Below are 21,379 nucleotides of genomic sequence, written 5' to 3'. Positions count from 1 at the left end.
GGAAATTTAGTGCAATTTATCCTTAAATTGCCCATATGTAAACTTCTGTGGGTCTTGACAATTTGACAGAACACTTCCCAATAATGATCAAAATATAATAACATTAATCCTTAAAACACACAAAGGAAATGTGAAGAAAATTTTAATATGTCTACGATTATTCTTTCAAAGTAGTAATTTGCTTGTAATCTAAAAATTGAATCGCTCTTTTTGCTGTATTTCTACCACCACCATGGGTTGCATGTATGCTTCGGGGAAGGGCCTGTCCCACTGGCCTCTGCCCGATCTCCACAGCATCCCCACCTGGTTGAAGTTGGTGTCTGACGACATGAAGGAGCAGATTTACAAACTGACCCCAAAGGGTCTGACTCCCTCACAAATTGGTGTGATACTGAGGGACTCACATGGGGTTGCATAAGTAAGTTTGTGACTGGCAATAAAATCTTGAGAATCCTTCAGTCCAAAGGACTTCCTCCCCATCTTCCTGAGGATCTCTGTCATTTAATTAAGAAAACAGTTGCTGTTCAAAAGCATCTTGAGAGGAATAGAAAGGAAAAGAATGCTAAATTCCTAATTCTGGCAGAGAGCTGAATTCACTGATTGGCTCAATATTATAAGACCAAGTGGGTCCTTCCCCCAAATTGGAAACATGAGTCATCCACCTCTTCCCCAGTGATATAAAATAAAAAGCATTGTTAAAATTAAAAAAAAAATGAAATCATTTCAAATTCTAATTGATTGAAACTGATTGGGTTCTGTAAGATCCTGATGGCCTGAGCATATCCTTCTTTGCCAATACACACATCAGTATTTCATGCCTCATCATTTTCCCATCAGTGGAAAGAGGAGGACTCAGAGCAAGAAAAGGGGAACCTTGAACTATGAGATGTACAGCCAGGACTGGAAAGCAGAAGAACTGGAACCCTGACCGGTCCAATTCTAAAGTTCACACTCTCCCATTCATTTGTTATCAAAGTAAATGAAACATCAAAGTTTCATAGTAAAATCCATTTAGATATATGAGATCAATTTTAATTTATTTCCAAAGAAGAACAATTGGGGAAAGGAAATGTAATTTCAAGCTTGAAATCTGAAGGGAGAAAAGTTGGGGTGAAAGAATATGAAGTGTCTTTGCAGATAAAAGGAAGAAGAGGCAGAACCACCTCAGCACCCATAAGCTTCAAACTTTTTGACCAAAAACTGTTTCTATAACAAAGCATTCCCCAGGAAATATTGGAGCAAAGTTTGCCTCATCCCCAAATCAAACTCCCTTCAGCTCAGAATTTTCCCAGTTATTATTTAAAGTAAACTATTCCTACATGATATATTATTCCATTGTTCACCTATTTAAAAAGGAGTGCAGACTCCATCCCATTTTATAAATTTGCAGTGAAATTACAAACATAAACCTCTAAGCCAAAGAATAGAAAAGAAACCTGTATGCTTTATTAAGCTTACTGTCTTTCAAAATTGCTTGATCAGGGGACATTTTATGCATTAAAATGGCTATCACTGTCCAACCAATATCGTGAATAATAGAACACAATTTGGGAAACACTTCATTTGCTTACTTTTCTATTGCTATTTCTAGGTCACTATGGGAGGAGTTAATTCTACATAACAATTTTAAACAGAATCCAGCTGAGTAATATATGATTTATTAAGGGGATAGCTCAGAAAAGATGATTATGATGCAAATGACAGAAATGTGTCTAAGTTAAAATATAATTCTCAATCAAAGACAAAAGAAAAACAGAATTGGAGATAATGAAATAGATGGCTAAAAGGCAGTCAATTTCATGTTTAGCATATGCTCTAAAATATATGTGCCTAGAGTGAGATAATTAGAACTGTTTGTATTGTAATATAATTATCTGAAAGTTCAAATTGGTCAGGGTAATTTATACATCCCTTTCATATCTATTTGTGTAGGTGAATTTTTCACTGGTAGTGGCTACCCTTTTGCTGCCTTTGAAAATGTAAACCGCTAGTCAGAGTTAGTCTAAAGTCTCAATTGTGCTTAGTCAACTCTGTTACCAACACAAGCAGATCATTTTTGTTAAAAATATTTTCTTTCATATTGAAATATGATTTTGAAGACTTCCAGTAATTTTGAAAGCAACCCATTTAATAACAGGGTATTTCTTTTTTTTTTTTTAATTCAAAGATTATTATGTCTTTTTTTAGAGTTTTTTAGGGTTATCCTAAAAAGTAAGGAGAATTAAGAAAGATTATGTTACACAGATATAACATTGAAGAATAAAAATTACACTCAACAGAATACAAGCCAGTCATCCAAAAGAACCAGTTTTCCTTACTATGTCTTTTAAATACATGCTCTGATTGACAGTTACTCTTCTTAACCATAAGTTGCTCTCATTGGGCCAATTTCCTATTTATGAGCTTTTATAATTAACATAAAGTGTCTCCATCATCATTAGATGCACAAATAATCATGCCTTTTGCAAATTCTTAATGCAAAAAGCAGACATATTATTCACTGATTACACAGACAAAAATTAATAATGCTCATAATAATAGATCTTCATAAAATACAGTAATTTATTTGATAAGACTTTAATACATGTTGTTCTAGATGAAAACTAGAGTCAAAAATAAATATTGCTCTCTACTTTTAAAGTGATTATTATCAGGGGCTTGTTGTATGTATTACTTAAGTATGTAGTCAATGAAAATATTTGTATATTGTTTTATAGATATTTATCAAATGCCTATTATGTGCAGATCATTACAATAGAAAGAGGAAAAGAGACTGACAGGAGGTAAAAAATTGAGATGATGCAATGAAAGAAAGTGAACAATAGTGAAGACACTGAAATATACCAAATGTTGCCAAATAGAATAATTTGGGGGAAGGGAATATAATACTGTGGGTAGCTAAAACAACCTTACATTTGTTCTACATTACGTATTAACTTTTCTTCTAAGAACATCACACATGATAACTCATTCCTTCTATAATACCATAAGTATACAAAAAGTATTACCTCTTAATTTATAAAGTAGAAAACTGAGCTATAAAGAAGTTAAGTAACTTACCTCCAGTACTCCTTGGTGCAAAGTTCAAGCCCCAAGAAGTAGGGCTCCAGAGCATCCACAATTGAATATTTTATACTGCATTTGGAATTTAATGGAGGAGAATGTTTTCTGAAAATGATAGCTACCTGGGCTTTCAGAATCTTCACAAAAGGCATTTATTTATACTAGTCAATTTATAAAGTTCTGGGGACTTCTAGAAACTTATGAGAAACTCTTTTCAGTCAACCCAACAAAATGAATCTACTTTGCTAGGACTTCTCACATACCTTTAGATAATAATCAAGGATACATAAACTCCAAATTTTAACCATTTATATGAGACAGTATATCAAAAGGAGTGAAACATAAACCAGCAATAGCTTTCTACTTGTGGATCTATACTGGGAGATAGTTGTTAGAATGGTGAACTCAGACTGAGGTTAGTTGGCTATCAGAACAGGATGTCCAGATGACGCATTCATAATAAAAGAGCTCATAAGTATGTGGGAGAGTATGTTCTCTATCTGCACTAAATGAACACGAGATGTTTTACTGAATATAATATCCCCAGATGTATGTATGTAGAGCTGAAAGTAAGAAGTCATATTTTCAGAAATAATCAAGAATGTAGGGAAGTTTAAATATGAAAATGAATTATTTGTAAGAATATAACCCAGGAAGTACTAGTTTTCACAATGTATATTGTTTATATTTTAATATGAACTCAGAATAAACATTTACTCAGGTCAATAAAATCGTCTTCAACATTCTCATTTTGTGAAACTACCTGGTTTTTCATTGTGATAATGTTATTATTGGGTTGTGTGTTTCCTTATTTAGGAACATTTAGATTGCATTTACTTTTACACTATTATAAATTATGCTGTAATAAGTATTACTCTATCAGCATTCATTCAAATTTCTGAATTTTTCTTGGGTTATGGAATCAATGGAAAATATGTGAATATGTTAAAAACTTTGTTATGATTAGCCATTTCCATACACACATCTATGAGCAATGATACCATAGAGGCACATGCTTGCATACACGCACACACTTGCATACACTCACACACACACACACACACACACACACACACACACACACACACACACAACATGGAAATTAAGTGAAGTGCTTATTTCGTTTCGCCTTTATTCAAGTTCTAGTAAGGTAGATGATTGCATTCTTATATTCACATTAGGCATTTTTCAATTTCCTTCCTTGAAATGTATTTTCAAATACATTACTGAAGTAAATTTATGAACTCTTTCTATATTAATAATTACCTTTTTTCTGAGACTTGTATTTTCGCATATCTGCTCTAATTTACTGTTTTCATTTTACTTTGTTCTATGATACAGATTAATATGCTCCCCATAAAACTTCATAATCCAGCTAAGAATATTTACATTTTATATTGGTAAAATTTCAAAAAGCTAGATTGAGTTTCACTCTCAGAAGACTAAACTGTGATGCAGACATTAGGGGAAATAGAATGATGAAGAGGGAGATCTTGATAGCTCCAGCTTTGCTGCATGTATCAGAAATTTTATTCTTAATATTTAGCATACATTTATTGATGGCAACTATGGCTTAGGCTGATTGGATATTGGAATTCTGAGTAGGAATGTACTATCAATGACTCAGTTCTTCAGGAATCTGTAGTTTCCTTAAGAAAATAACGTTTAAATAAGCAAAAGTAAGTGTACATGAATTGGATATAACAGATGCTATTCTGGTTAAATGGGCTTTCAATAAGGGAAGACCTTGGTACACTGAGAGGAGAAATAAGTGTAATTTCAATCTGGTAAATAATGTAAAGCTAAGTATGATGACAGACGTAAAGCAGTACTGAACTTTAAAAAATGAGAACTCTTTCAGGAAAGAGTAGAGAATAAAAAGCACATTGCATTAGATATAGAAAAAAAGACTTAATTTTGAAGGACCTTAAATATCAGATTAAAAGTTTAGACTTCATTCTTTAAATGCTTGACATCAAATATTTTAACAATATTAGATTAGAAACTGAGGCATTTCCTTATCAATAAAATCCATCATAAATTTTCAGTGAAAACTATTTTAAACAATGAATCATTCATGCCTTAGATATCTAAATATTGTGCAATTCTGCATTTATTCTGTATCTTTTTAGACAGAAATGAACTCCTTTCAACAAATGAATAAATGAAATGTATAAACAAAAATGTAGTTTAGCATAGTGGAAGGATCATGGGCATTCAGAATGAATCAATTTCTTGATAATAATGCCCAAGTCTTGGGATTGTTAGAAAAGTAAATAAAAAATAAAATAAATGTAATATCATATGTAGTATTAGCAGGAACACATGTCTCTTTTTTTTCCCTAAACAAGGCAACTTTCAAAAATAGCCTCTGACTCAATTAATGAGTCAATTTTCAATTTATATTTTCATCTCATAGAGTTGATTTAATTAATTGAGTAATAGATTCTATTGGATCATTAATTATAATGTAACATCATGAGATTCAATTATAAATTCACTTTTAGTATGATAAAAACAATTTTTACTTTGGAAATAGTCCCATGGAATAGTTTAAAAGAAAAAAAAAAACTGTTAATTTTATAATCATCCTTTCAATTATATGTTTTACCAAAGAACAGTTTGATATTGATATTCTAAGTTTCTAAACAAAGAAATGCAATTTATAGGTTGTATATCCACATGTATATAACTGCTCTTATTATTAAACACATACATGTATATAAAAATAAAAGACATTAGTATAAATTATATAAAGTAAAAATTAAAAATAATATTTTTTTTTTAAAAACGCTCATTTAATTTTGGAGTTTAGGAATTGTAGTGTTATGGTTTATAAATGAGGTGTTCCCCAAATGCTCATGTGTAAGACAAGAAAATTCAGATGCCAAACTCTTAGTTTATAAGAGCCTTAACCTAATCAGTACACTTATCTACTGACAGGGATTAACTGGGTGATAGGCAGGTAAGGTGTGGCTGGAGGAGGTGGGTCTTTGGGGGTGTGGAATTTATCTTTTGTCCTTATTGAGTGGTGTTTTTTCTCTCTCTCTCTCTCCCCGTCTCTTTCCCCATCCCTCTCTGCTTGCTAGTGGCCATGTCCTGAACTGCTTTCTTGGGCTTTGAACAATGGAGCCAGTGGTCTATGAACCTTGAGGCCTAAATAAACTTTTCCTCCTCTAAAATTATTCTTGTCAGGTCTTTTGGTCACAGTGGCAAAAAAGATGACTGAAACATGTAGTTTTAAATTGTTTGGTATGTATTAACTCAAATATAGCAACTTAATAAGGAGTAATGAATACAGTTCACATACTGATTTTTTCCCCAATTATGTCTTTAAAAAAATCACTCTTTATGCCTATGTTTTTGAGATTCATCTACATCGTTACACCTATTAATAGTTATTTTTTATTGCTGGGTAACACATCCTTATATAAACATACAACAGTATACATCATTTTTACTACTGTAGGATGCTTTTGTGTATCATTATATAGGTTTTTGGGAACATAGTAGCACTCATTTCTTCTGCTATGTTGCTAAAAATAAAACTGATGTGTCACAGAATATTGTATGAATACCTTTCATGATACATTGTTTTTTTAAGTTATCAAGTCAGTTTATACTCACAATTACTGCAAATATTTGCCAACCATGATGTGTTTATATATCTTGATAAATTATGGTGTTTGTGAGTCTCAATTTTTGTAATTAATGTTACATATTGCTTCATGTTTCACTCATTTGAATATACTCATATATTGACTTATCAGATATTATGCTGAATATTTTATTAAATTGTCATTAATTTGTAGGATTTTTTGTATGTGAGGGACAAAAATATATTGTCATGTTTATAAAGTCAAATATCTTTTCTCATTTTATGTTTCCCCTTCCTTAATGGGATCAGCTGAATAATAGTTCATACTTGTAATTAAATTCATTATTAATTTCATTCTTAGTGTCCCACTTAAATAAAGTTTTGCTTTCTCTAAGATTTTGAAAATGTTCTATGATATACAAAGTTATCTTCTGGAAACTATACAATTTACTTTTCACTTTACCATCAAGAATCTTGAATTTGTTTTGTGTATGTGGCTACGGTTCCTTACATGCATTTCCACTCATGGGTTGAGTCCAAGAAACACTTGGAGCTTCAGTCTCTCAACTCTGACTGACTTTGAGGCCATCTACCATTAGGAAATAATCTCTACAGTGTAGTTACAAACTGCCTGAATGTTGAAGATACGCCCTACCCATGTAGAGTCCCTGGGGAAAGTGTAAAAGTTTCTTGCTCAAGAAAGTTGAGGATATTTATATCCAATCATTAGTGATCACAAAGGCAAAAAAACTGAGACTTCAGTGGCAGTACATTGCAGGAGATGTGGACTTCACAAAATTAGTCCAGTAATGCAATTAAATGATAACTATCACTACCACAACAAGGCAAAATGACCAACAGGAAGCAAGACCTAATGAGTAAGAGGAAGCCCTGGGGGAAGGAGAATCTGATTTCCAGAGCTGCCATACTATATTACCTTAATTTTCTAGGATTCAACAAAAATTATGAGATGTGTGAATGAACAGAAAATGATGGCCAAAGACAGACAAAAAGTAATTGATAGACACTGTCTACGAAGGGGCTCAGAGGTAAATCTTAGTAAAGACTTTCAATTATCTATTATAAATATGTTGAAAGAAATTAAGAAAAACAGAGCTAAAGAACTAAAAATATAATTTGACATCAGTGCCTCAGGAAATAAAGAATATAATAAGAAATAGAAATTATAAAAGTACTTAACAAAAATCTAATTTGAAATGAAAAGTTCACAGATGAGTTTCAGTTAGATGATAGAGAAAAGAAGCAGTGGATCTGAAGATGGGTTAGTGGGGATCAGATATGAAGGACTAAAAGATAATTATCAAAATAGTAAACAAATTCTACCTTATAAATCATTATATGAAATGTAAATAGAATAACATGTGATTTAAAAGCAGAATGGTAGAATGAATTTAAAAATAAAAACTCATGATTCAATGGTTATTTTAGATTAGCAAACAGAAAGTTCAATAACAAAATGTTAGAAAAAATATACCATTCAAACGTTAACCGAAAGAGCTGAAATAGTTACATTGATCTGAGACAAAATAAACCATTAAGGCAAATATCGTTACTACAGACTGAGTTACATTTTAAAATGATAAAGTAATTCACCATGAAAAGATAACAATTATAAACATATGTAAATGGCAGCAGAGCACATATATACAGGAAGAACACAGCATTTAAAGGAGACGTAGACTTTGGGAGTTGTAGACTTCAGGACCCCTAGTATCAGAAATGAATATAACAAGTAGAAAGAAGATTAATAAGAAGATAAAAGATTTGAATAACATTGTTAGCTAACTAGACCCAACTGAAATATATAGAATTCTTCAAAGGACAGTAAACAAATCTTTCTATGAAACTCACTTGGAACATTCACCAGGATTGAACATAATTTAGGACATGAACAAATCTCAGTAAAATTAAAATGACTAAAATAATGGAAGGGAATCAAAGAAGCATCAGAAAGGCAAAAAAGGATTAGAATTGAGGTCAATGATAGAAAAATCATACAAAGATGGGTTCTTTAACACAAATTAACATAATTGGTGTTTAAATTGACTAGACACTGAGAAAAAAGAGAAAACAAATTACTAAAATCAAAAATAAGAAAGTGAGAATATAATTAATAACCTTACAGAAATAGACACTATTATAAGAAAATACTGTGAATGACTTAACAAATTATATAACCTTGAAAGAATGCAGAAATTCCTAAAGAAATAATAATTGCCAAAATTTATTTAACAAGAAATTTAAATAGCTTGATAATAATGTAAATATTTCATCAGTTATTTTAAAATATCCCCCAAAGAACTATCCCCAGATAACTTCCACTGGTAAATTCTACCAAACATTTAAAGAATTTAAAATTTAAATTAATTTAAATTTCTTTTAAAAAGCTAGTAATGAGGACATATAATGGGGGGTAGGAGGGGTTAGCGTTAGGGTTAGGGTTAGGTTTAGGGTTAGGGATAAGGAGGGTGGTAAGAATGGAGGAAGGAAGGACTGTATAGAGGGAAAAGAGGGGTGGGAGGGGTGAGAGGGAAGGGAAAAAAATAACAGAATGAATCAAACAACATTGCCCTATGTAAATTTATGATTTTTAATTAAAAAAAAAAAACTAGTAATATCTTGATACCAAAGTAGGTGTGTTGGTCAGCATTCATTACTGTAAAAAGATCAGCTTATAAAGGGAAAGATTCATTTTGGATCAAGGTTTGAAAGGTTTCTGTCCAAGGTTAACTGGTTCCACTGCTTTGGGCCTAATATGAGACAGAACATCATAGTGGAGAGGCATGGCAAGAAGCCACTTTATGGTAGCCGGGAAGCAGAGAAAAGAAAAAGGAAAAGGGCGAGGGATAAGAAATATCCCTCCAGGACAAGCTCTCAGTGACCTATTTCTGCCAACCATGCCCTGCCACCCAAAGAGGAGGTCAGAGCCTTCATAATCTAATCACTTCTCCAAAGCCCTGCCTCTGAACATTGCTGCATTGGGGAGCAAGCTGTCAACACATGAACCTGTGGGAGACATTCCAGATCCAAACCATAATAGCAGCAAAGACATCACAGAAAAGTACAACTATGTACTAATCTCTCCTTTTCTTCGTTTATTTTATTTATTTAATTTGTCCAGGGGATTGAATCTGGGGGTGGTTGGCCACTGAGCTACATATCCAGTTCTCTTAATTTTTTATTTTAAGACTGGTTCTAATTTGCTAAGGCTGGTGGTGAACCTGGCAATCTTTCTGCCTCAGTCTTCCAAATCATCTGTTCAGCTATACTTAAACTCTCTTAAGAAATATAGACATAAACATTTTTTCAGAAACTAGTTAACTGATTCAAACAATATATGAAATGGATTGTACACTACGACTAAATGGAATATTAACCAATATATATATATTGAGGCAATATGTGAATCAAAAAAATAAAGAGTATATATCATATAATTTTCTAAATAGTTACAGAAAAGGCACTGTAAAATCTAAAAAAATTCAAGATAAAAATGTCATAGCAAAAATAGAGAGGAACCTCTCAACCCAAAACACAGCAAAAATTATGTTTAATGAGGAATTCCTGTGTATTTTCCCACTATTATAGTATTAAGCCAAGGCTTTGGGCTCTTGCCACTCCTGTCAACAAGGTACTAGGAGTGCTAGGCAGTGCAATTAGACAAGAATATGAAATTAAAAAGTCATCCTGAATGGGAAAAAATAAATAATGATCTCTATTTGCCAATGAGACGGTGTTCATGTGGAAAATCATAAAGATACACATGAATATAATTGAACTAAGAACTGACAGATTTTATAAATAGCAAGATCAATTTCTAAAATTCAATTGTTTTGCTATACACCAGCGATGTAAATTTGAAAATAAAATTATAAAACAATGTCATCTCTAATAGAGTCAAACCAATACAGTACTTAGAAATAAACTTAACAAATATGCAAGTCTAATATAGTACAATTTAAGAACATGGTTGACAAAATTAAAGAAAATCTATACATATGGAAAGACATTTCAAGTTTGTGAATCAGATGTTTTATCATATATGGTCATACTTTCCAACTTAATCAATAGACTCAACAGAATTCCTTATAAAAATCCCTGCAATTTTGTTTAAACTTATCTATTTGTTGCAGAATATATACAGCTGATATTAAAATTTACATAGAAATGCAAAGTACCTAGAATAGAAAAATGGTCTTGTAAAAACAAAGAATGAAGTGGTAAAGTTTACACTTACCCAAACTCAAAACTTAATTGAAGACAAATTAATCAACACAATGTGGTAAGGCATAAAAATAGATATTTGGATCAATGAAATTGGTGTAAAGAATGAAACACTATATATATAATCTGTATGATCATTATGGTCAATTGACATTTGATTGAGTCACCAAGATAGTTCACTGGGAAAAACAGTCTTTGTAAAAAAGATCCCTGGACAATTGGATATTCGTGTACATCACAATCCCATGAGGCCTGTTAGGTAAAACCTTTGTAATTCCCTAAAGTGAGTCAGGAAAAATCACATGGATGCTTTTTTGGCCAGAACAGGGACTTCAGAATGCTCCATATTTCTGTATGTTATTTTTAAAACACATTTCTCTACACATATTACAAGTGATAACATAATATGATTATAACTTTAGTTTCTTAATCTAAGAAGCACATTTTGTTTATTTTTTAGCAGGTTCCCTGTGATGTGCCTATGTAAGATAGTCTTTATATTTATCCTGCTTTCCGGTTGATGGGCTTCTAATAGTGACCTGATGCCTTTCATTAGCATTGAGCATTGTTGTCACTGTTTCTATCAGTAGGTTTCCTGCTCCATTCCCTCTGGGAATCCAGTTGCACATAGTCTAGTCCTTCTGTTTCTTATACATCAGCGATGCTGTCTTTTTTTTTTTTTTTTTTTTTTTCCTCTACTTGTATATTTTCTATTTTAGACTACATTAATTCTTTCTTATTTTTGGACCAATCTATTGTTAACATTATCTAATGAAATTTTAGATTCAGATATCTTAGTTTGAATGACTAGAGTGTGAATTTGATTTTTTCTTTGTAGGTTCCAATACCTGGTTCAAATTTTTCATTTTTACACATTGTACTTTTTTATCATCATGGCATCATACCATTTAGTTACAGATCATGTAAAATCAGAACTCTCTGTTCTTCATTTCTTTTCATCGTCCCCATTGGGTCAGTTATGGCAATGTTTATATGACTACTATGCAATATATTAACTACTCTCTTTTTGGAAAAATATCTCATTTTAGTTCCAGAAGAAATGAAATTTATAGTTCCTTTCTGCTTCTGCTTTCTGGTTAGGCATACATTTTCCAGGTTAAATCACTTCATCTCATGGTGACAATAATCACTTGACACATATACAAAAGGCCTTCCTCTAAGAATCCTGGGTGAGAACAACACCTGACTACATCAGGCTTCCAAACTGCCAAACTGCAAAACTTGTGCTGGTGAAAGTCATCTTTCCCGCAATATTGAGGAATCATGATTGTGGAATGACACAAAAGTCCAAGCAGATCACAGTTAACAGATAAACAAATAGGGAGAATTGGAGATGCAATATGGGTCTTGGCTCCTGCGATTCATAAACACAGGTCCACCCCTGGGTCTCCAAAGAATTCACACTAAAGCATGAAGCTACCACAAGGGTTATTTAAATACATACTTCATATTTTAATATTTATTCTTAAGCCTTGTTTCATACTATAATTTATGTATTTATAAATTACAATTACTTAATATATGATTCTTTAGGAGATGATTTTTAAAAAGGATATCTAAATTTCCAGGAATGCATTCAGTGAAGATTTAGTGTCAAGCATTCATTTTAAACATTGCTCTAGGCACCAAGTTCAAGTGTTTAATAGACATACAAAGCATCTCAGGAGGTAGGTTTTGGTAACTGTGCATATGATTTAGATTAAGATATTTTTTTCCTTTAAAAATTAGAAGGTAATAAATCTAGTTATGTTTTCCAGTTAATTTTGTGGCAATATTACACAGTTTTTACTACTATATGAGTTCCAGTTAAAGAAAATGAGAACAAAAGATTGTTGAACAAATGTTATATGTACTTATTCTATCTCTTCATAGCACTATGGATTATTCTACTTAGATAGGTAATGAATTAATTTAAATAGGTAGACAGGCTGAGCAATATTACATCATGTGTATATTAGTCAGTCATAAAAAAGAATGACTTCTTGACTTACAATCAACATACTACAGTGACACAGCCACATCAATGTTTATAGCAGCTTGATTCACAATAGCTAAACTATGGAACCAACATAGATGCCCTTCAACAGAAGAATGGATAAAGAAAATGCTGTACATATGCACAATGAAATATTACCCAGTCTTAAAGAAGAATAAAATTATGGCATTTGCAGGTAAATGGATGGATCTGGAGACTATTATGCTAAATGAAATAAGTCAATCCTAAAAAACTTAAAGTCAAAAGTTCTCTCTGATATGTGGATGCTAACATACAGCAAAGGGGTGTGGAAGAGAAGAACAGAAGTTAAGTGGATTAGGCAAAGGGGAATTAAGGCAAGGGAGTGGGACAGGAATAGGAAAGACAGTGGAAGGAATCTGACTTAACTTTTCTACATAAATATACCACAGTGAATTTCCACATCATGTATAACCACAAGACTGGAATCTTAATTAGAATAAGATGTACTCCATGTTTGTATAAATATGTAAAAATATACTCTAATGTCATATATAACTAAAAAGAATAAATAAAAAGAAGCAATAAATAAGTAGGAAGGCAGGAATATACAGATCTATTTATATAGTGTTATCTTGTTTGTATATATATAATTATCTCATTTAATTCTAGTAAGAAACTATAAAGAAGGCATTATCATTTCACTTTCATATGTAAGGAAGCTACATTTTAAAGATATTGCATTTTATTTAGCTCATTTAGCTGGTGTCAGCACTGAAATTTCATGTAAGTTTTCTAGGATTCCAAATGTACAGTTATTTTTAGACTCTAATTTGTTGTATTCAAGTGACATTCTCAAAACTAGATGTTCACTTTTTTTAAAAGCATTTGAAATTTGATGTCTAGGTTGAATATCTGTAACCAGTGATAATGTCATCCTCTTTCTGGTCCTCTTCTCTTACCTAGATGAAAATATGAATCAACTTACTTCACCTCCCTTGACATAAATTCATGTCAGTTTCCCACAGTTGCAGGTGGAGATTAAGGTAGAACACTGCTCATTCCCTTTCTCTCTCTAGTGTCATTTTCATTGTCCTCCTCAGCACACCAAGACGCAGCAATGTTCAGATTGTCTCCTTCATTCACACATGCAGAGCTCATTTTCAACAGTAAGTGGCACTGTGTACATTTGCCTGGAACACTTTCATCTCACCTTTTTGCCAACCTAACCCTTGTCTCACAACTCATCTTCCTCTCAGACATTACATGTGCCAAACATTTTGTTCTAAATCCCCAAGGCCTGGTTATGAATTCTCTAAGCAACTTTCTACAACACGTTCTACTTTGTACAGAACTCACTAAACTACGTAGTGACTGTGTATTTAGTTTTTAGTTTTTGTATTGTTTCCTTCTCCTTAACTGCACAATGATAAAAATTGTGCCAATCTTCTTCAAGATTCATCTCTAGAACTGATTCTGATATCCAGTTTCAATAAATACTTCCTGAATAAATGACCTCTTAAACTGATATCATCAAATAATTTCTTTCAAATAAGGGTCATCTCTGCTCAAAGTTTCAAAATTTAGAAAGGAAAAAGCAATGAATTCTACTCTAAAAGAACAATCTTAATAGAAGACTTGCAGATAAGTTCAGTTGTAAGATTTTTATAAATCTGTAGTTTGAATTCATACTCCCACATTAAGCATAATATTACAAATGACTGCTACATGCTTGCTTCTCTGTATATACTAAACATGTTGGTATATTGTGTTGAATGCATTTGAAATATATTTTAACTGTACAGAATAAATCTGTAGGACTTAAAAGGTAGAATAAATTTCTTTAGAATAAAATATATAAATGTGTGAATCTGCTCTTATTCTTCTTGTAATATGTAAAAATGGAAACTCATTGACCTGAATAAGTGCAAAAAGTCAACTATGGAAAAAAGATGTTAAGTTTTTTAAATTACACAGAAAAAATTTTAAAGTAACTTTTTCTCCCATTTAACTAAGTGTGGCTCTTGTATTAATGATTGAAAACTTAGAGCAAAAAGTTGGCTTGCTCAAGATCATTTCTTTGGAACCTTATTAAGAAGAGTCAATTCTAAAATGTGCATGTTTTTCAAAAGATAAAATTATTTCTCTTTGAGGTCAACGTATTCAGGAAGCAAATGAATTGATGTCAAATTTCCAATGAGCATGGGGATTTTTCCTAATTAACAGGATTATACAAGGAGTAAAAAATAAATAAAAAAGTCAGATAATGTAGTCTACCATTAATCAACTAATTTCAATACAAGTAGCTGAGTCATTGATTCTTGTTGCTCCTTGTACCAGTTGCACACATTGATCAACTATAGTGAACTGACTTCTAATTTATAGCATCCACTCTAGAATTCATGACTTTCAGCTCTACTGGAGAAAGCCTACTTGTCCAATTGAAGGATCTATTTTTAGCTTGTAAAATATATTAATGTTTTTGCTACTCCATAATATGCAAATATATAAATCAATCCTGTACACATGTACATTTAGAAGAAATGTTGTAATATTTTTTCCTTAAGATCACTTATTTTAAAATCATCTTCTAATTATAAAGGTATTTGATCAGGCAGAATAAATATTACCATTAAGCATAAGTTCTAGCCTTGTTATATCCCTGGGCCTGCAATGTTTCTCTCTTGTGACATTTGACCATTTAGCAATTTAATCCTTATTTGGGTCAAAACTAGGTAATTAATAGAATTGATCATTAAATGAGTGAACAAAACTCAATACCTCAGAATTGTATGATTTCTTTCATTGCACAAGGGCAGGGTTCATTCAAATATTAACTGCTTTTTTTAAGCTTCATTTATAACTATACCCCCCTAACTTAGCAATAGTTGATTTCATTCAATAGTCACATAACTCAATTTTCATCTACCTCTTTTGTTTATTAATTTCATCTTCTGTTACATAATAAATTCATAAACCCCATGTCATATTTGCTATTTCCTTATGAAATACTTCATAGCCATAATTATCGGGGGTAGAGGTTGTGATAAGGTCCTTCTCTTGGAGAATTTAAAATACTTAGATGACGAAAAAAAAAAAAAAAAGGAAAAGATTAGAGAACAGACAATGAAACTGATAGGAGAGAATGGATGTACCCAGCTAAGAGTTTCAGAATTTTTCAAACGACAGATTCTCCAACTATTAGAACATAAAAATCACCTGGTTTATTTCATAAAATAGTAACTCCCATTTACTTAATCACTTGAGGCTACTGTAGCACAATACCAATGACTAGGTGGTTTAAACAACAAATGTTGATTAATTGTGCTTCTAGAGGTTGGATATCCCAAGATCAAGATGTGGGCAGATTTGATGTCTGATGAACTTCCAAGTTTGCATTCTAATTATGATGTTATGTGATAGAAAACAGAGAGTAGGGGATGAAGACAGTAGGAAGAGAGGATGTGAGAGAAGAAAGAGAGAGATTGTGTGTTTTTTGCATCTTTTCCTATAAGGTGTTCCAGAGTATCTTATATTCCTAATACCCCTTTCGAGTGTATAAAACAAGCCTCAAGGTTCAATGAGACTGAAGGAAAGAGGTGGTTAGATCCAGGATTGCACAGAGTGCAATTTATTGGGGAACTTATTGATAACGGTGTGATCCTGGTCAGCAACAAGACCAAGTGTATTCCTGTAATTCTCACCAGAAGGCAGCATATAGATAAAGGTCAAGGTAAAAATGACTTCATCCAAGCCAAGATGCAACAGGTTCATCTTAAGCTAATTATCGAAGTATCAAGAAGTTTCCCAGTTCCAGGGTCCAGTTGTAAAGCTTCACACATTACTCTAACAGATTTGTCTATTTATAGTATGCTGGAAAACTATGCAGAAAAACTGTCCAGGGTTATTCAGAGGTCATCGTGGTGGTTACGACTCTACATGGCTGCAGTTATGTTTAGATGAATCCAGACCTCAGGGTACGATGACCATCATGAGACTCCATCCTTATGACCTTATTTAAACCTAAAACCCTATAATGGCCCCTTCATATAACATGGGGGTTGGTATTTTAACATACACATTTTGAAGAGACACAAACTTTGAATCCATAGGACTTGATAATTCTTTGGCCATTCTCTCCATTCCAACAAATCACAATTTCCCAATGAGTATCTGAAATTTTTAAATTCATGACTCTTCAGTGCAATTCTCTCTACTTGAAAGACTCCTCTTCTCTCATAATTACTCTTCTGCTAAAAGTTACTCCTAGTTGTGAATTAGTACTATCCTTACTTATAGATCCTCTGACTTCTACTCAATGTTATTTAACAATATTAAATTATATTTTGCTTGTTTATTTACTTACTTCCCACCAAATCATGTGTTCCTTCAAGGTCAGTGTCTCTGTATCACTGTCATAAGACCTTGCTATGCTAACTCTGGGTAGTTGCACTAAGAATTTGGTGATTAAATGAATAAACCATCTTACTATGGAGACAAGTGACATAGACTCAGTATTTGAAGAAGAAGTTAGAAACCAAGACACAGAAGATGATGTACAACTCTACAAGCTCTCATCTATGCTCATGTCAAGAATAAGGGAGCTGGTATAATATATAATGAGCTTATTAGAGGAATGTGCTACCTTCTGACTTTATATTTGTAGATGAAGGAAAAAGTAAACTTTGAAGCAGCTAGGTAACACCTGAAGCTTTGATTAAGAAAGTAGACTAGTTAGAAAATATAAGCTTTCTGGCCTTAGTGTTTTGAATGAACCAAAACTTATGTAGAAGTGTTAGAAATACTGAGGTGCCACAAGAAATCAAACATGTGCTTGGAAGTGGGTTGGCAAGGCAGAAAAATTATTCTGCAGAAAGGTATGACCGCAGAGGAATCCTACAAGCATGCACACTTGGGAGATCTGTCTGTTTTCATCCCTAACTAAGCACTGCCCCTTGCTCCAATATGAAGAGTTCAGGGGTACAATGTACAGGACTAGCTAATTTAAAATTGGGGAGGGTCTGGAAAAGGTCTAGTGTTGAGACTGGATTCCTGTTAGGCAATTTAAAATGGGTTCATTCTGACCACGTGATTCCCTGACTTAAAATAGGTCAATTATACACGTGAATTTTAAGACAGCAAACATTTCTTTGTTACATTACAGGTGCAACTTTGATAGAAAAGGAAAAAGAAATATTACAGATGTAAAATTAGCAACTCAGGGCCATGTTACCAAATCAGGGGAAGACCTGAATTTCTTCTGGAACATTCTCCATTTCAAAAGTGCAATCCTGGTTATGTAACAATTCTTGCTTTTCTTTTGGATATGCTCCTTAGAATTAGTTTAAGTTAAGCTGCAGATGAAATAGGAATAAATAGATTCAGTAAAATATAAAGAGGGATAGAATTTTAAATACTAAGTTTGGCAGTGAGAAATTTTGTGGAATACTTCAAAGCATTAAATGTAATTAGCCTTGTAAAAGTATAGGCATAAATTGTTTTTTTCTGCAAAAATATCGGGTAAGAAAAAGTGTGGGTCAAAAATATGCATCAGAAAAGAAGTAGACAGGAAAGCCCTTGGAGGTTTGTGAATTTTTCCCCAGCTCTTGAATTGCCATGTGTGAGAATTAGCTCTCTTCCTTTGCATGAATTTTGTTAGATGTTCAGATATGTGATGAATGACATCAGAATAATTTAATCTCCCTCCCAGAATTTTTGTAAATATAGAAAGGAGAGATTTAAGTTTGAAAAATTGAAAGTTTATAAAAAGGAATAGATGAATAAAAAAGAAATAGGATGTTAAATAGAGTCAATGTATAAATATATTTTTTCATTTCTTATAAATGATTGTCATGGTACCTAATGTTAGCTTTCTTTCTACTAATCTATATGTCCATGGGTGAGTTTGTTCATCTTTTGGGGGCTGAACACTTAGGATTACCTTTAAAATAAAGGTCCTACAATTGATAACACCACAAACCTTCCTGGCATTAACCTGTTAGTTTATTGGTAGAAAACAATCTTTATATATCATCTTGTCAAAATGGAGTAAGAGAAAGCTTTCATCCAATTAGAATTTTTCAGAATTCAGGGGCTGGGGCTGTAGTTCAGTAGTAGAGTACTTGCTTAGCATGTGTGAGGCACTGGGTTCAATCCTCAGTGCCACATAAAAATACATAAAGTAAAGGTATTGTGCTCATAAAAAAATAAATAAAATATTAAAAAAGGAATTTTTCAAAATTCAAAACTTGATCAATACACCAAAATTAATGAACATGGCAGGTATTTAGGAGGAAATCAAATGAACTTCAAACAGGTAAAGCTAATTTTTATAGATGTGTTTTATCTAAGTTTTTAAGTATGTTAGCTAGCATTTTAATTATACAGAAAATAAAACTGATATAATTTATGTAACATAATATCAGGTTAAAACTAGATAGTTGGAAAAACATTGATCATATCTATCTATGTTGTATAATTATAGAAAATTTATTTTATTTTTAATATATCTCTATTTTTATATCTATCTTAAATTTTTTTATAAAAATCTTTAAAACTAAATAGGGCTCAGAAAATATTTACTTAAAATGCAGAATATTTTAAGTGTTTTTTTGCAGTTACCATATTGCAATGAAGAGCGCCTAGGATACAGGAGGAGATGCTGTATTCCTCCTCAATTCCGTTCTGAGTCTTGAGTTTGAGTGAGCCTATTTGTGTTTGCTGCCATGGAGTTACCTTAGTTTGTTACTATAAAACATAAATGTGTTGAAAAGATGCTCTGAGAAGTTTCTTACAAATCCCCTCAATAAAATGTAGGACGAACAAAGCTTGAAAGAAAATGTCAAAAGGCAAACTTGAAATTTAGTGAATGAGGTACTAACTCCTGATAACTTTAGACTTCAGACTGCAGTTCATCAAAGGCATCATATGGTCACACAATGCTGTGCAGAGTCCAAGACAGGAGGGAGAATGACAGATTGGGAACTAGAAAAGAAGTCTCAGAAATGAGTTTGAACTAGCTTGTCATCAAAGCAATAACATTTACTGATATTTGGAGAAAAATTTTCAATGTCATGAATAGGGTTGTTGGTCTGTATTATTCCAAGAGAGAAATAAATTTCCCCTCAATAAGATAATGAATTACCTTTAAGTACATTGGCACAGAGCAGCAATGTTGCTTGATGGGATAAACTGGGGCTGAATGGGAATGGGGAGTGGGAATTCAAACCACTTGACCTGTAAATTTCTAGGTCCTTTTTACATATTGTTGCATTTTCATACATTTTTTTCATCTGTTTTAAAATACATGGAAATAAGAATAATTTTCTCATTTAATAGACATGAAAGCTGGACTTCAGCTGATTATGGGAAGAATTGGGATGCAAACATCAATGTAACAATTCATGAACTTTATGTTGCATTTCACTTTGAGATTGGAGTACCCATTTCCAGTATTCCTTAGTTTATAGTACTTTTGTTAAATGACATGTTGCATAAGTACCCATATAAACAGAAAGTGTTTTATTTTGAGGGGTAGGGGTATCAGGGATGGAATTCAAGGGTACTCAAGGAGTTTGGAAATGAGATAAAACTGGTAGGAAGAAAAGGAAGCTGACCCACATTGACAGTGGAAGTAGAATTTCTTGATGATCCTTACATTCAAAAGTAAGTCAATATTAGTATGTGCTACTTAAAAATGATACATGGAATCTCAAAATCTGAAAATTAAAGGAATTCTTCAAAGAATTTGGCAGTGTTTTATAGTCTCAGAAAATGTTCCCTTTACCTCAAGACACTGTAATATACATTCTGCATCTAAATTCTGTCTCTTTCTAAGAAACCAAAGAACCTCCTTTGGGTCTCATCTTCCACGCCTATAAAATGAATATGGTAGTACCCATACTGTGGGATTATTATGCAGGTAAAAACATATTCAAAGACATGACACATATTAGCTAGGCAACAAAACAGACATACTCTAGGCCTTGATGTTAACTACTGTTAATGTTACCATGCTGGAACATATACTTAAAAATCAACCTACAGCTATTTGCTTTTCCCTCACTTTGAAATAAATCTAGTCATGTAAACTAAGCAAGGATTCAGTGGTGGCCATAAGAGGAGGTCTGCACTACCTCTTAAATATAAGACAGGTTTGTTTTGTTTTGTTTTGTTTTGTACAAAATAAAGGGTTGACACTTAACCATTGAGCCACATCCCAGTCCTTTTTTGTATTTTACTTTGAGACAGGATCTTGCTAAGTTGCCTATGACCTTGCTAAGTTGCTGAGGCTTGCTTTGGACTTGGGATCCTCCTGCCTCAATCTCCCGAGCCACTAAGATTATAGGCATGCACCAGCACACTTGGCAAGACAATCGTTTTAATGGTAATATTTGTCTCATCCTAGGGCATCATCTGCCTGTCCAAGATTAATTTCAAGGAAAAATGTATATTTTGAGGACTTGGGTTTGTCAGATATTTTCTAGAATCTAGGGAGA

At 32.6% G+C, this 21,379-nt stretch overlaps 1 pseudogene across 1 annotated transcript; it reads left to right on the top strand.

Annotated features, from left to right (window-relative positions):
* Window positions 1-210: 210 nt before the first annotated feature.
* Window positions 211-681, top strand: LOC306658021 (small ribosomal subunit protein uS15-like; annotated as a pseudogene). Its single transcript has one exon. The product of its transcript is annotated as a small ribosomal subunit protein uS15-like (transcript).
* The last annotated feature ends 20,698 nt before the right edge of the window (window positions 682-21,379 follow it).

This window comes from Sciurus vulgaris (genome assembly GCF_902686455.1).
Source record: "Sciurus vulgaris genome assembly, chromosome: 3".
NCBI lineage: Eukaryota > Metazoa > Chordata > Mammalia > Rodentia > Sciuridae > Sciurus > Sciurus vulgaris.
The sequence above is the reverse complement of the archived record's forward strand: the minus strand, read 5'-3'. Positions and strand labels throughout refer to the sequence as shown.